Source organism: Cherax quadricarinatus, chromosome 36, assembly GCF_038502225.1.
Source record: "Cherax quadricarinatus isolate ZL_2023a chromosome 36, ASM3850222v1, whole genome shotgun sequence".
In the NCBI taxonomy this organism is placed as follows: domain Eukaryota; kingdom Metazoa; phylum Arthropoda; class Malacostraca; order Decapoda; family Parastacidae; genus Cherax; species Cherax quadricarinatus.
This window is the reverse complement of record NC_091327.1, coordinates 32,583,314-32,593,913: the sequence shown is the minus strand read 5'-3', so window position 1 is coordinate 32,593,913 and position 10,600 is coordinate 32,583,314. Positions and strand designations below refer to the sequence as shown.

Here is a 10,600-nt window from a genome sequence, read left to right as displayed (position 1 = left end):
GACTCTTACCCTGAGGAAGTCTAGTCCACTCTACCTGAGTGAGGGCTCTTACCCTGAGGAAGTCTAGTCCACTCCACCTGAGTGAGGTCATATCCACACCCTCAACATTATCGTTTATCTCTCGTAATCATTCCTTTAACTCCATATTGAAAGTTCCTCCATTATACTTAGATTTGTAAGGGAAGTTCATTACTTTTGTTCCTTATATAAAGCTCATTGATCTTATTCTCCATATATTAACACACAGATCTATTATTCCATATCTTTGACAATAGTTCATACATTTTTTTTGTATTATAGTGCAATAAGCCATATCAATGGATAAATATAACCTTTAACCCCTTATTGAATACAATTAGTGCGAGATTAAAATTCTTACTTTTTCTTTGCTGTCATATCACTTACACAAGTAGTTAGTTAAAGATTAGCCGGTATTCTCCCGGCCCGGGCCTTGTCCAAGTGGTGGCCCGGCCTTGGCTCCCTCTTTAAGGAGTGTCTGAGACCTAAGTCTCCCATGGGAGGAGGCACAAGTACCTCCTCATCTTTGGGACCAACTGTCCCCAGGCCTAGCCACAAGCTAGGCCTCTCTGGTCTGTCATCCCCGCCCCAAGGGGGCTAATGGGAATGACAGTCTTATGAGCTAAAGGCTCGGGCTCAGGCACCTACCCTACCCTAGAAGAGTTAGGCATGGTGTCGATGACTTACACAAGTATATCCTCCATTCAGTATCACATAATGGCCTTTTGTAGGGAATCTGTTTTTCATTCTTTAATGTAGCCAAATTATTCCAATGTACAAAATTCATATAGATTTTCCACATCTGTTACATAGTATATTTTTACAAATAATTTACATCACTATTTATTTATTAGTTAAAAACATCCAAAATAAATGTATTTACAAAGTACTTTGTTTAAATACAATTAAATTTTTTGAAAAAATACTGTATTTACTTGTATAATATGGCTAGATACATCAGTATATAATTTCATTCTATTCATCGTTTTCATTGTTGACTAGATCTTCATGTATTAACATAACACACTGATTTACATACATAATTTGTTGATATTCTTGAAGATTCATCTTTCTTGAATTCTCAAAAAAGAATGTCCTCTTCTTTGACGATAAATGAAATGAATTTTGACTCAACGCCTCATACAGATGTGTTTATGGTCTCTCTCACAGGAGGACGATGTGTTAAGATCCTTCCACAAAATGATGATATCCACCTTCATCAGACAGGACACCGAAAAGGAGGAAGAGGGAAGAGACTATTCCTGATCAAACTTGTTTCATTTTAATCCGAGGAAATGCAAACAAACATCTCAGTCCTCTCAAACTAGAATACTCATCACAACAGCATGCATCACATGAACTGTCTTCACCTACCTTTCAGGACTAACTTTCCTCCCAAGACTCCATACATCTTCCCCTATGAAAGAAAAAATATTTACTCTTATTAAAATCTAACTCCTTTCCCCCCTTCCCACACACATTCTCCAATATTAAACTTCCTGTGAAAAAATAACACAGCAATTTCCTCTGAATTAAGTCACCTCTTATTGATATTTTACCCAAATTCTATCATACATCCAAGTGAACAATCACACCACACCTTCACCAATTTGTTTAAATTTTCTTTAACTAGTTCCTGCAGTATCCATTATAAAACCCTCTCATAATTATATATTCATTAAGTATTCCACATTCTCCTTCCAAAATATGTATCCAAGTCTAAAAATTTCAGGAAGATCTTTTCACATTGAGAAAAGTTCATTTTTTTCACTGTGCGTCTATGTACTCGCTAATCCATTTCCACTTCCATCTTGGTGAATAAACAACCACATCCTTCACACATCCTTCTACAAACATCTCTGTTGAAATATCTCCTTCGAGTGTGAATGCCTTTTAGCATTCATTTTCTATAATTCACCTTCATTTGTCTTCTCTTCCAATCAAACTTAACCTTTCTCAAGTATTACACATTCATAAAAAAAAAAATCTTTACATGTTTCATCCGAGTTTCAGCACATTATTCTATACATTATTTAAACACATTGTCACCTCTGAAAAGCTGATATAAATGTTATATCACTTCTTGACAATTCCCACCATCATGTTCAATCAGGTTAGGTCCCACACATCTTTCAATTATTACTTTAGTTTAAAAAAATTCTTATCTCCTACATTTAAGTTCCATCAGATCCCCCTGTCATTAGAACACGTTCACTCAAAATTAAATAAATACATTTCTCACTTCTAATGAATCAAGGAAAATTCACAGGAAAGAAGTCTCAAAAAAAAAGTCACAGGAAAAAGCCACAAGAAAAAGTCACAGGAAAAAGATGGTCAAAAAGTTTAGTGTGAGGTCATGTTGAGGTGAAATATATGTAACTCTCTCTCTAGCGAGGTCATATTGGGGTGAACTATGTATAACCCTGTCTTTGTATTGTCTATTAGTAACCTTAAAAAGGAAACACCCTTAATATTGAAAAGCTCTGTGTTTGCTTCAGTTTTGGATCAACAATACATGTTTTTGGCGAAAAATAATTTTAACAGCCACGGCCATGCAAATTATCGACAGTAATGAGCGTGGTTCAAAAAATCTGCTATTGTGGATATAAGTATACCAGACACGTCACGTGCAAAACCAAAATTATCTGGAAATGTGTTAAAAGATCCAAGCATGCCCCTGATCAGTCTCACATTCACCTTGCAAAAATTCACAACTGGACGAAAGATCAAGCTGCCAACACTCGAGACTAGCCAGCTCAGATCTTTCGTCATGGTGTGAGTCAGTGTAGAAGTACAAGCACTGCTGATGCTTTCAAACTAACTCTTCGCAAACAACGGCCTACCCCACGTCGGCCGTTGGTTAAATTCCAACATAGTTTACTCAGATTATCGGCCCCAATTGCATGGAGTGTATACTCTTTGACAAACCAAATGTAAACAACCGCATTCTAATGGATGGTAATTTTGCTATGGCTCCAAACAAACAGCTCTATCATCCTTGTACCCTTCGGTGTTACAACTACTACTACCAATTATGACCCGTGCCACTTACGAAGAACTCTTTCAGGCTGAACTACGATATCAATGAGCAAAGTGTGGTAATTGAGTAAGACAGCGTAATGAGAGCTATTTTTGCAGTATTTAGTCTCGATGTGGAGCCCCAAGATGGTTTCTATCTCATGCAGTCTCGTGGAGAAAGATCCAGGAAATGGGTCTCGCAACACAGAACATTTAATAGTAATGCTATGTTTCATTTGTTTTCTCGTATGATTGATGCTCTAGCTTTTTTACCTCTAAAAGATGTATATGAAGGTATGAAATACCTAAAATCTCTCATCCCACAAAATCCACCTGAAGTCGAAGAGTTGCTCACTTTGATTATACTTATGTTAGCGGCATCTTTCGACCGATTCAGCAGTTGGTTGTCATGCCCAGTGATACCCTGATACCTTTGAGACTAAGGGAAGGTAAAGAGAGAGTAGTAGAATGAAGACGACGTTGGAGGTAAATTCTGCGTGCTCGTTGATAGAGAGGGCAGTCTAACAGAATGTGGCTAATCGATACTGGAACTTGACACTGCTCACAGAGAGGAACAGGGTGCCCCTCCATGAGATACCCATGAGTAAGACGAGTGTGGCCAATGCGAAGGCGGGAGAGAGTGGTCTCCCAACCTCGGCATTGATGACAAGAAGACGGCCAGTAACCTATGCTCGGTTTAAAAGAATGAAGTTTGTTACCGAGCAGAGTTGACCAACGTTGTTGCCAACGGGTGCGAAGGTGGGTAGCTATTGCAGCAAAATAGTCCAGAAATGGAACACCTCGATAGGAAATTGGTAGGTCATGTACTGCTGACCGCGCAGCAGTGTCTGCCTGTTCATTGCCCTGTACGTCGACATGACCAGGGACCCAACAAAAAACAATATCTTTATGTTTGGTAGAGATACGGCGTAGCCAAAGTTGGATACGGAGAACTAGGGAATGAGATGTATCAAATTTTCGTATAGCCTGTAGAGCACTAAGGGAGTCTGAGACTACTACAAATGATGACACAGGCATAGATGCGATACGAATAAGTGCTGCAAGAATGGCATACAGTTCAGCAGTAAAAATGCTAGCTGAAGATAGTAAATGCCCCCGTACGATGCTGTCCGGAAACACTGCTGCGAATCCGACGCCGTCTGAAAACTTAGAGCCATCTGTGTACACAGCAGTGGCATGAGAATGGGAGTGGAAGTGATCAAGAAAAAGAAAGCGGGAAGCTACCGTAGGCAGTTGAGCTTTCGAGCAAGGGAGCGAGAAAGAACAGACCCGAACAGCTGGAACTTCCCAGGGGGGTAGGGAAAAGTGAGATGCTACATGAACATATAAAGGTGGTAACTGAAGGGAAGACAAGAGTGAATGTAGGCGAAGAGAAAAGGGACAGAGAAAACAGGGGCGGCGAACGAATAAAGAATGTCTACTAATATTGGTGACCATTCTATAAATGGAAGGATTGTGTAGATCGTGAGAGCGTACATAGTAGCGAAGGCAATGGGCATCACGGCGATCAGACAAGGATGGAACATTTGCTTCTGTATAGAGGCTCTCAACAGGGGAAGAGCGAAAAGCACCAAGGCACAAACGTAAGCCTTGGTGATGGATAGAGTTAAGGCTAGAGAGAGTAGCAGGAGAGGCCACAGAATAAATCTGGTCACCATAATCGAGTTTCGATAAAACGAGGGCTGAATGTAGGCGAAGCAGAGTTCGACGATCAACTCCCCAGGAAAGATGAGCAAGGGTTTTAAGAAGGTTCAGCCGGCTGTGACAAGTTGCCTTCAGAGATGTAATGTGAGGTTTCCAGGATAACCGACGGTCAAAGAGAAGGCCTAGAAACCTGACTGTATCACGTTCGGGGATACGGGAGCCATAGAGATACAAAGGATGATCGGAGATAACAGAGCGTCTAGTGAAAGTAATTTGGTGAGTTTTGGTACTTGAAAATTTAAACCCATGTGTGGTGGCCCAAGTGGAAACACGGTCGACCGCATGCTGGAGAGAAACTGCAATAAGGTGACAGTCAGCGCCTGCACAAGCAATAGCGAAGTCATCAACATAGAGTGATGACCAAATATTGGGTGGAAGAACAGAGGCCAAATCATTTATAGCAAGGAGAAAAAGTGTTGTGCTTAGAACACATCCCTGAGGGACACCTTCAGCTTGGACGAAGTCCGGGGAAAGAACATTATTGACTCGAACACGGAAATGTCTGTCAGTTAAAAAGTTCTTAAGGAAGGATGGTAGATTGCCTCGGAGGCCTAAGGAATGGGCCTGGGCCAAAATATTATACCTCCAAGTTGTGTCATATGCCTTCTCAAGGTCAAAAAATATGGCAATAACTGAGTGATTATTCGCAAAGGCATTACGAACATACGTATCCAAGCGTAGTAAGGGGTCTATGGTAGAACGACCCTTACGAAAGCCATATTGACTAGCGGAGAGACTGTTGTGACTCTCTAAATACCACATTAAACGTCGATTTACGAGGCGTTCCATCACTTTGCAAACTGCACTAATAAGAGCGATGGGGCGATAGTGGGAGGCATCATGTCCTGTAGTACCCGGTTTGCGGAAAGGGAGAACAATGGCAGATTTCCACAGCTGGGGAAGAACTCCTTGTGCCCAAATAAGATTGAAGAGGTGTAAGAGGACTACAAGGGCTGACCGATGTAAATGTTGTAACATACGAATATGAATGTCATCAGGCCCAGCTGCCGATGATCGGCAAGCTGAGAGCGTTGCCTCCAGTTCTTGAAGTGTAAAAGGCACATTATACTGTTCTTCTCTGAGAGAAGAAAAGTCCAAGGGTACTAACTCTCTGGCAGACTTTGAGGAAAGAAACGAGGGGCAGAGATGGAGCCCTCGGGAAATACAGACAAGATGTGTGCCAAGTTCAATGGCAACGTCGAGAGGGTTTGCTATATCAACACCAGTGACCCGTAGAACAGGAGCCGGGTCAGGAGAGTATTTACCACTCAATTTCCTCACTTTTTTCCAGACTGCACTCATAGAAGAAGCAGAGGTGATGGTGGAAACATAGTCTCGCCAACAAGTGCGTTTAGCTTCACGGATGACACTGCAAGCGATCGCACGCTTCTGCTTAAAATCAACAAGTCTCTCAGCGGTTCTATTGTACTGGTATCTGCCCCATGCAGCACGTTTCAAACGTACTGCACGAGCACAAGCAGGAGACCTCCAAGGCACGCACTTCTGAGAATGCCTGCCTGAGGTTTGGGGTATACAATGAGAAGCTGCGGTATAAACTGATGTCGAGAAGATGTGTAGGAGCTCATCAATGGAGGATGAAGAAGGAACCTCACTAAAAGCAGTGAGGTGTGAGTAAAGATCCCAATTTGCCCGATCAAATTGCCAGCGAGGGCTACGGAAAGGTGGTGAATAGGAAGGAGAAGTAAGAATGATCGGAAAATGATCGCTGTCATGTAAGTCTGGTAGAACAGACCAGGTGAAGTCCAGTGCAGTGGAGGAAGAGCAGACTGATAGATCGATGCAAGAGAGAGTATGAGTACGAGGATCAAAATGGGTGGGAGTACCCGTATTTAAAACATGGAGGGGGTGAGAGGCGAGAAAAGCCTCCAACTGAATGCCACGTGAGTCACAATGAGACCCCCCCCAGAGGAAATGGTGGGCATTAAAATCACCAAGTAACAGAAGTGGTGGTGGTAAGGATGAAACAAGAAAGGCAAAGTCTGGGATAGAAAATGCTCGAGAAGGAGAAAGTTATAAAGAACATATTGTAAACCACTTATTCAAGTGGATACGGGCTGCAGTGTAATGCAGCGAGGTATGGACAAATAGTTGACAGTACGGAATATCATTGCGTAGAAGAAGGGCACTTTCATTAAAGGTCCCATCTGAGAAAGGATCCGAAGAATACAATAAATTATAGCCTGAGATAGGTTGGAAAACAGCCGAGTGTAATTTTGGTTCTTGTAAGCAAGCACCAACAGGGGAAAACCTGGAAAGCAACATCTGAAGCTCACCCCGATTACCCCTGAGGCCGCGGATATTCCACTGTAAATAGGCCATGATTGGCGATGAAGAAAAGATCAGGAATCTGTAGGTAAAGGCACCTACGGACTAGAGGGGTTAGAAAAGTCAACGTGTGGTGGCATTGGAAGATGTTCAAGTAGCGAAGGAACGGAGCGTTGCGAAGAATGGGGTTGTGAAGATGGAGGAGAGGGAAGAGAAGGAACAGGAAGTGAATCAGTGTCCATTGAAGGTTTAGTCTCTGCAATATATTCTGAAATGGCTTCAAGTGTTTCTGAAGTCAAAGATGTATGGGAGACCATATTGGAGATAGAAGGAGGAGGGTGAGTAAAGATTGGGACAGTAATGGACTGTACCAAAGTAGAGGGGGAGAGAAGAGTGTAAGGGACTGGAGATGAAGTGTAGGGGGGGACAGAAGAGGCAGAAACCTGGGAGGTGGCAGAAGAGGGAGAAACTTGGGAGGGGACGGGGGTGGAAGGCATAGTACCAGGAGGAGGGTGAATCTCCACACTTGTAATAGAGCCAGAGAGAGGGGAAGAACAAGGTACAGAGACTGGAAAGGTAAAGTGTGGAGGTGGAAGAAGGGAAGGAAGGGGCAAAGAAGATTTGAGCAATGTGGATTTTTTGGACTTCTGTGTAGAGGGGCAATTGGAATTAGGTGTCGTACGAGGTCTTGTCGATACTGGGGCTTGTGAGGAAGGACACGAAGATGTGAGAACAGACTGAGTTGTAGTCGTGACGTCAGAGCCAAGGACAGCAAAAGGATTAGATGTCGTAGTGGCTATGGGAGGGGTAACAACAGAGGAGGCTGCAGAAGATGGGACCCCAGAAGTGGGGGGTTGTTTGGAAACACGAGAATAAGAAACACGGGGTAGTCTCCCTTGGAGGCGGAGATGAGTAACTGCCATAGCATAAGGGAGACCTTCTGCCTCTTTGAGGCAACGGATTTCACGTTCATTTAAGTAGACCTGGCAACGGCGGGAGTATGAAGGGTGAGCTTCATTACAATTAAGGCAAGACGGAGGTTGACTGCAAGATGTATTAGAATGGTCGTCGGCACCACAGACTGGGCATTCGGCCATAGATCTGCAATATTTCGCTGGGTGACCAAAACGCCAGCAATTTCTACATTGTTGCAGTGTAGGTATCACCTTTCGAACTTGTAACTGATGTCCCGCGACATATACAGAGGACGGGAGTTCTCGGCTGTCAAAAGTTAAATGAGCCACATTGCAAGGGTAACGTCTCCTCCCCCGGGCAGGAAGGACATAAGTGTCTACTTTGAGGATTGGGAGATTCTGAAGTTCCAGCTGTTCAAAAATGTCATTGCCACATGACTGGAAATTCTGTTGGACTATGGTATGGGGCAGAATGACAGTACCACTACAAGAATTGAGAGAAAGATGGTTTTCAATAGTGATAGGAGTAGTATCGATATTCGAAAGGAGAGAAAGATCATGAGCTTGGGTAGCATTCTGGACAGTGACGATGCGCGTACCACTCTTGAGAGCGTGAAATGAAATATCTCTGCCAACATGACGCAGGAGCGCTTTGCCAATACTATGGTCAGAAAGGTAGGCAGAAGAAGAAGTTGGTCTTAAAGTAAAGAATTTAGTCCATTGTGTGGTCCGAAACTGAGCGTGGAGAGGGAGTGCTTGACGTGTCAGTCTTTTCCGAGTAGAATGAGAAGGTAACGAAGGAGCATCATCAGGAGATTGACGTTGGCGTTTAGGAGTAGGACCGGAGTTGGTCCGGCATGAAATGGGCGGGCGATTCGAAAATTGCCGTACCGTAGAGGGAGAAGCCGGAAGCATAGTCAAAGGAGAGCGGAGTTCAGACAAATCGAAGGAGTCAGTCGAAGCCCCGGTACCTGAAGCGGGTGAGGAAACAGCACCAGCAAGAGGTACAGGGGCATCAGGAGTGTCCGAAGAGTGGTCTAAACACAAGGCAGGGTCAGAATGGGGTGCGGTATCAAGAAGGAGCCCGGGGGTAGTGGTTTCATGGACTAGGGCTGCCATGGTTAGGTTACTCCTTTGCTTTTTGTTTTTAAGAAAAAAAAAGAAAGAAGAAAAGAAAATAAAAATAAAAAAAAGAATAAAAAAAGGGGGGAGCGGGGAGGAATAGTTCCTAGGAGGAATGAAAGGGCCGGAAATCTCCTTCCGCGCCCAAGAGGACCTCAACACCGCTAGTAGCGCAGATGCAGCATGGAACCCGTGCCATACCCTACCCTTCATGCCAGTAAACCAGCAATCCGGGATAGCAACCTCACATCTGCCGAGCTACCTCGGTGGACAAAAGAGAGGGCGGCCGGATATCCACCACAAAGCATACCTCCTTCGGCCACCACCCCCGGAATCCGAAAGGTGGCTTCCAGAGATACACCCGTCGCCCGAAAGATACCCATAGCTACTCCGGGATACCGGAGAGGGATCGGGACATCCCCAGGCAATCCAGATTCCACGGCAAACTACGCCACCGCCAAGAACCTCAACGGAATGGGATGGACCCCAGTGTCCTTTCCCCTACCTAGGAACTAGCGCGCCTGTGGGAGAAATCCCAAAGGCCAAAAAGAGGAAGGGCAAAAGGGAGGGGTGGGGAGGAGGAGGAATGGAAAAAGGGGAGGATGGGGAGGATGGGATAGGGGAGGGGAGAATGGGGGGTAATTAGGTTCGGTCTGAGGAAGAAGACCGACAGGGCACCAATAATTCACTTTATTAAGTGTTTCTCCTTTGCAAAAGACACTTCGCGCAGACTCACAAAATTTTCTCCAATAAAGTTTTTTAACCGTTTCAGAAACAATCATGAACTTTATTATTCTTACATTAAAATCCTTCTCAGAAAAATACCTCGCTCACAGCAGATTCTGGGGACATCATCCCCACATGATAAAACTGGCATCTTCAGAGGGCTAATAATTTAGTCAATATTTTCCTCAAATAAAAATTCATTCATACCTCATTAACAACGGCGCCTTTTAGACTTCTCTTCTTTCCCCTTTATCAAGATTGTATCCTCCTCCTCTTCTTGTGCTGGAGATTCAAATTCAGCAATTTTTTTTCCTTTATCAGCATTGTCACACGAGTTCCAATCCTCTCATGAACAATCACCCCTTCAGTGTCTTAATTCTTAATACTTCATATAATCTCTGCCAGAGGTACAAAAACTCATCTAATTATCCAGAGATCATTTAATGCATTAATTACTCCACCAAATAAGTGAAATCCTTGCTAATTACTAATTCCTTCACTCATCATTACTAAAAATATAAAAATGTAAAATGTAAAAATGCTTGAAAATATAATTTTGTTTATTTAACAGTAACTACATCAACAGTTCTTTGATGCGTCTTTTAAACCTCTGCAAGAAGATTGATGATTATGTTATAATATACATCCTCATCTCCTTCTGCCGGTCCACATTCAATTTCTTCATGGAAAACAACTTTGTTAGTTTAGTTTCCTTGTGGATCTTATAAAAGCAAATAAGATTGTCTTCCAAGTAAGATTTAAATATAATCTCTTCTTTCTTAGGGTCAAAA

General features: G+C 43.2%; 1 long non-coding RNA gene across 2 annotated transcripts in view; it reads right to left on the bottom strand.

Moving 5' to 3' along the window:
- Positions 1–952: 952 nt before the first annotated feature.
- Positions 953–10,600, bottom strand: part of LOC128691421 (uncharacterized) — a 175,827-nt gene continuing 166,179 nt past the window's right edge. The window contains exons 3-4 of one of the 2 annotated variants that reach the window (XR_008407427.2): positions 1,393–1,435; positions 953–1,232 (exon numbers count right to left, since the gene is read on the bottom strand). This is a non-coding gene — a long non-coding RNA (uncharacterized lncRNA). Of the gene's footprint in view, positions 1,436–10,600 lie in introns of both variants that reach the window. The other variant, XR_008407426.2, reaches the window with a different exon arrangement.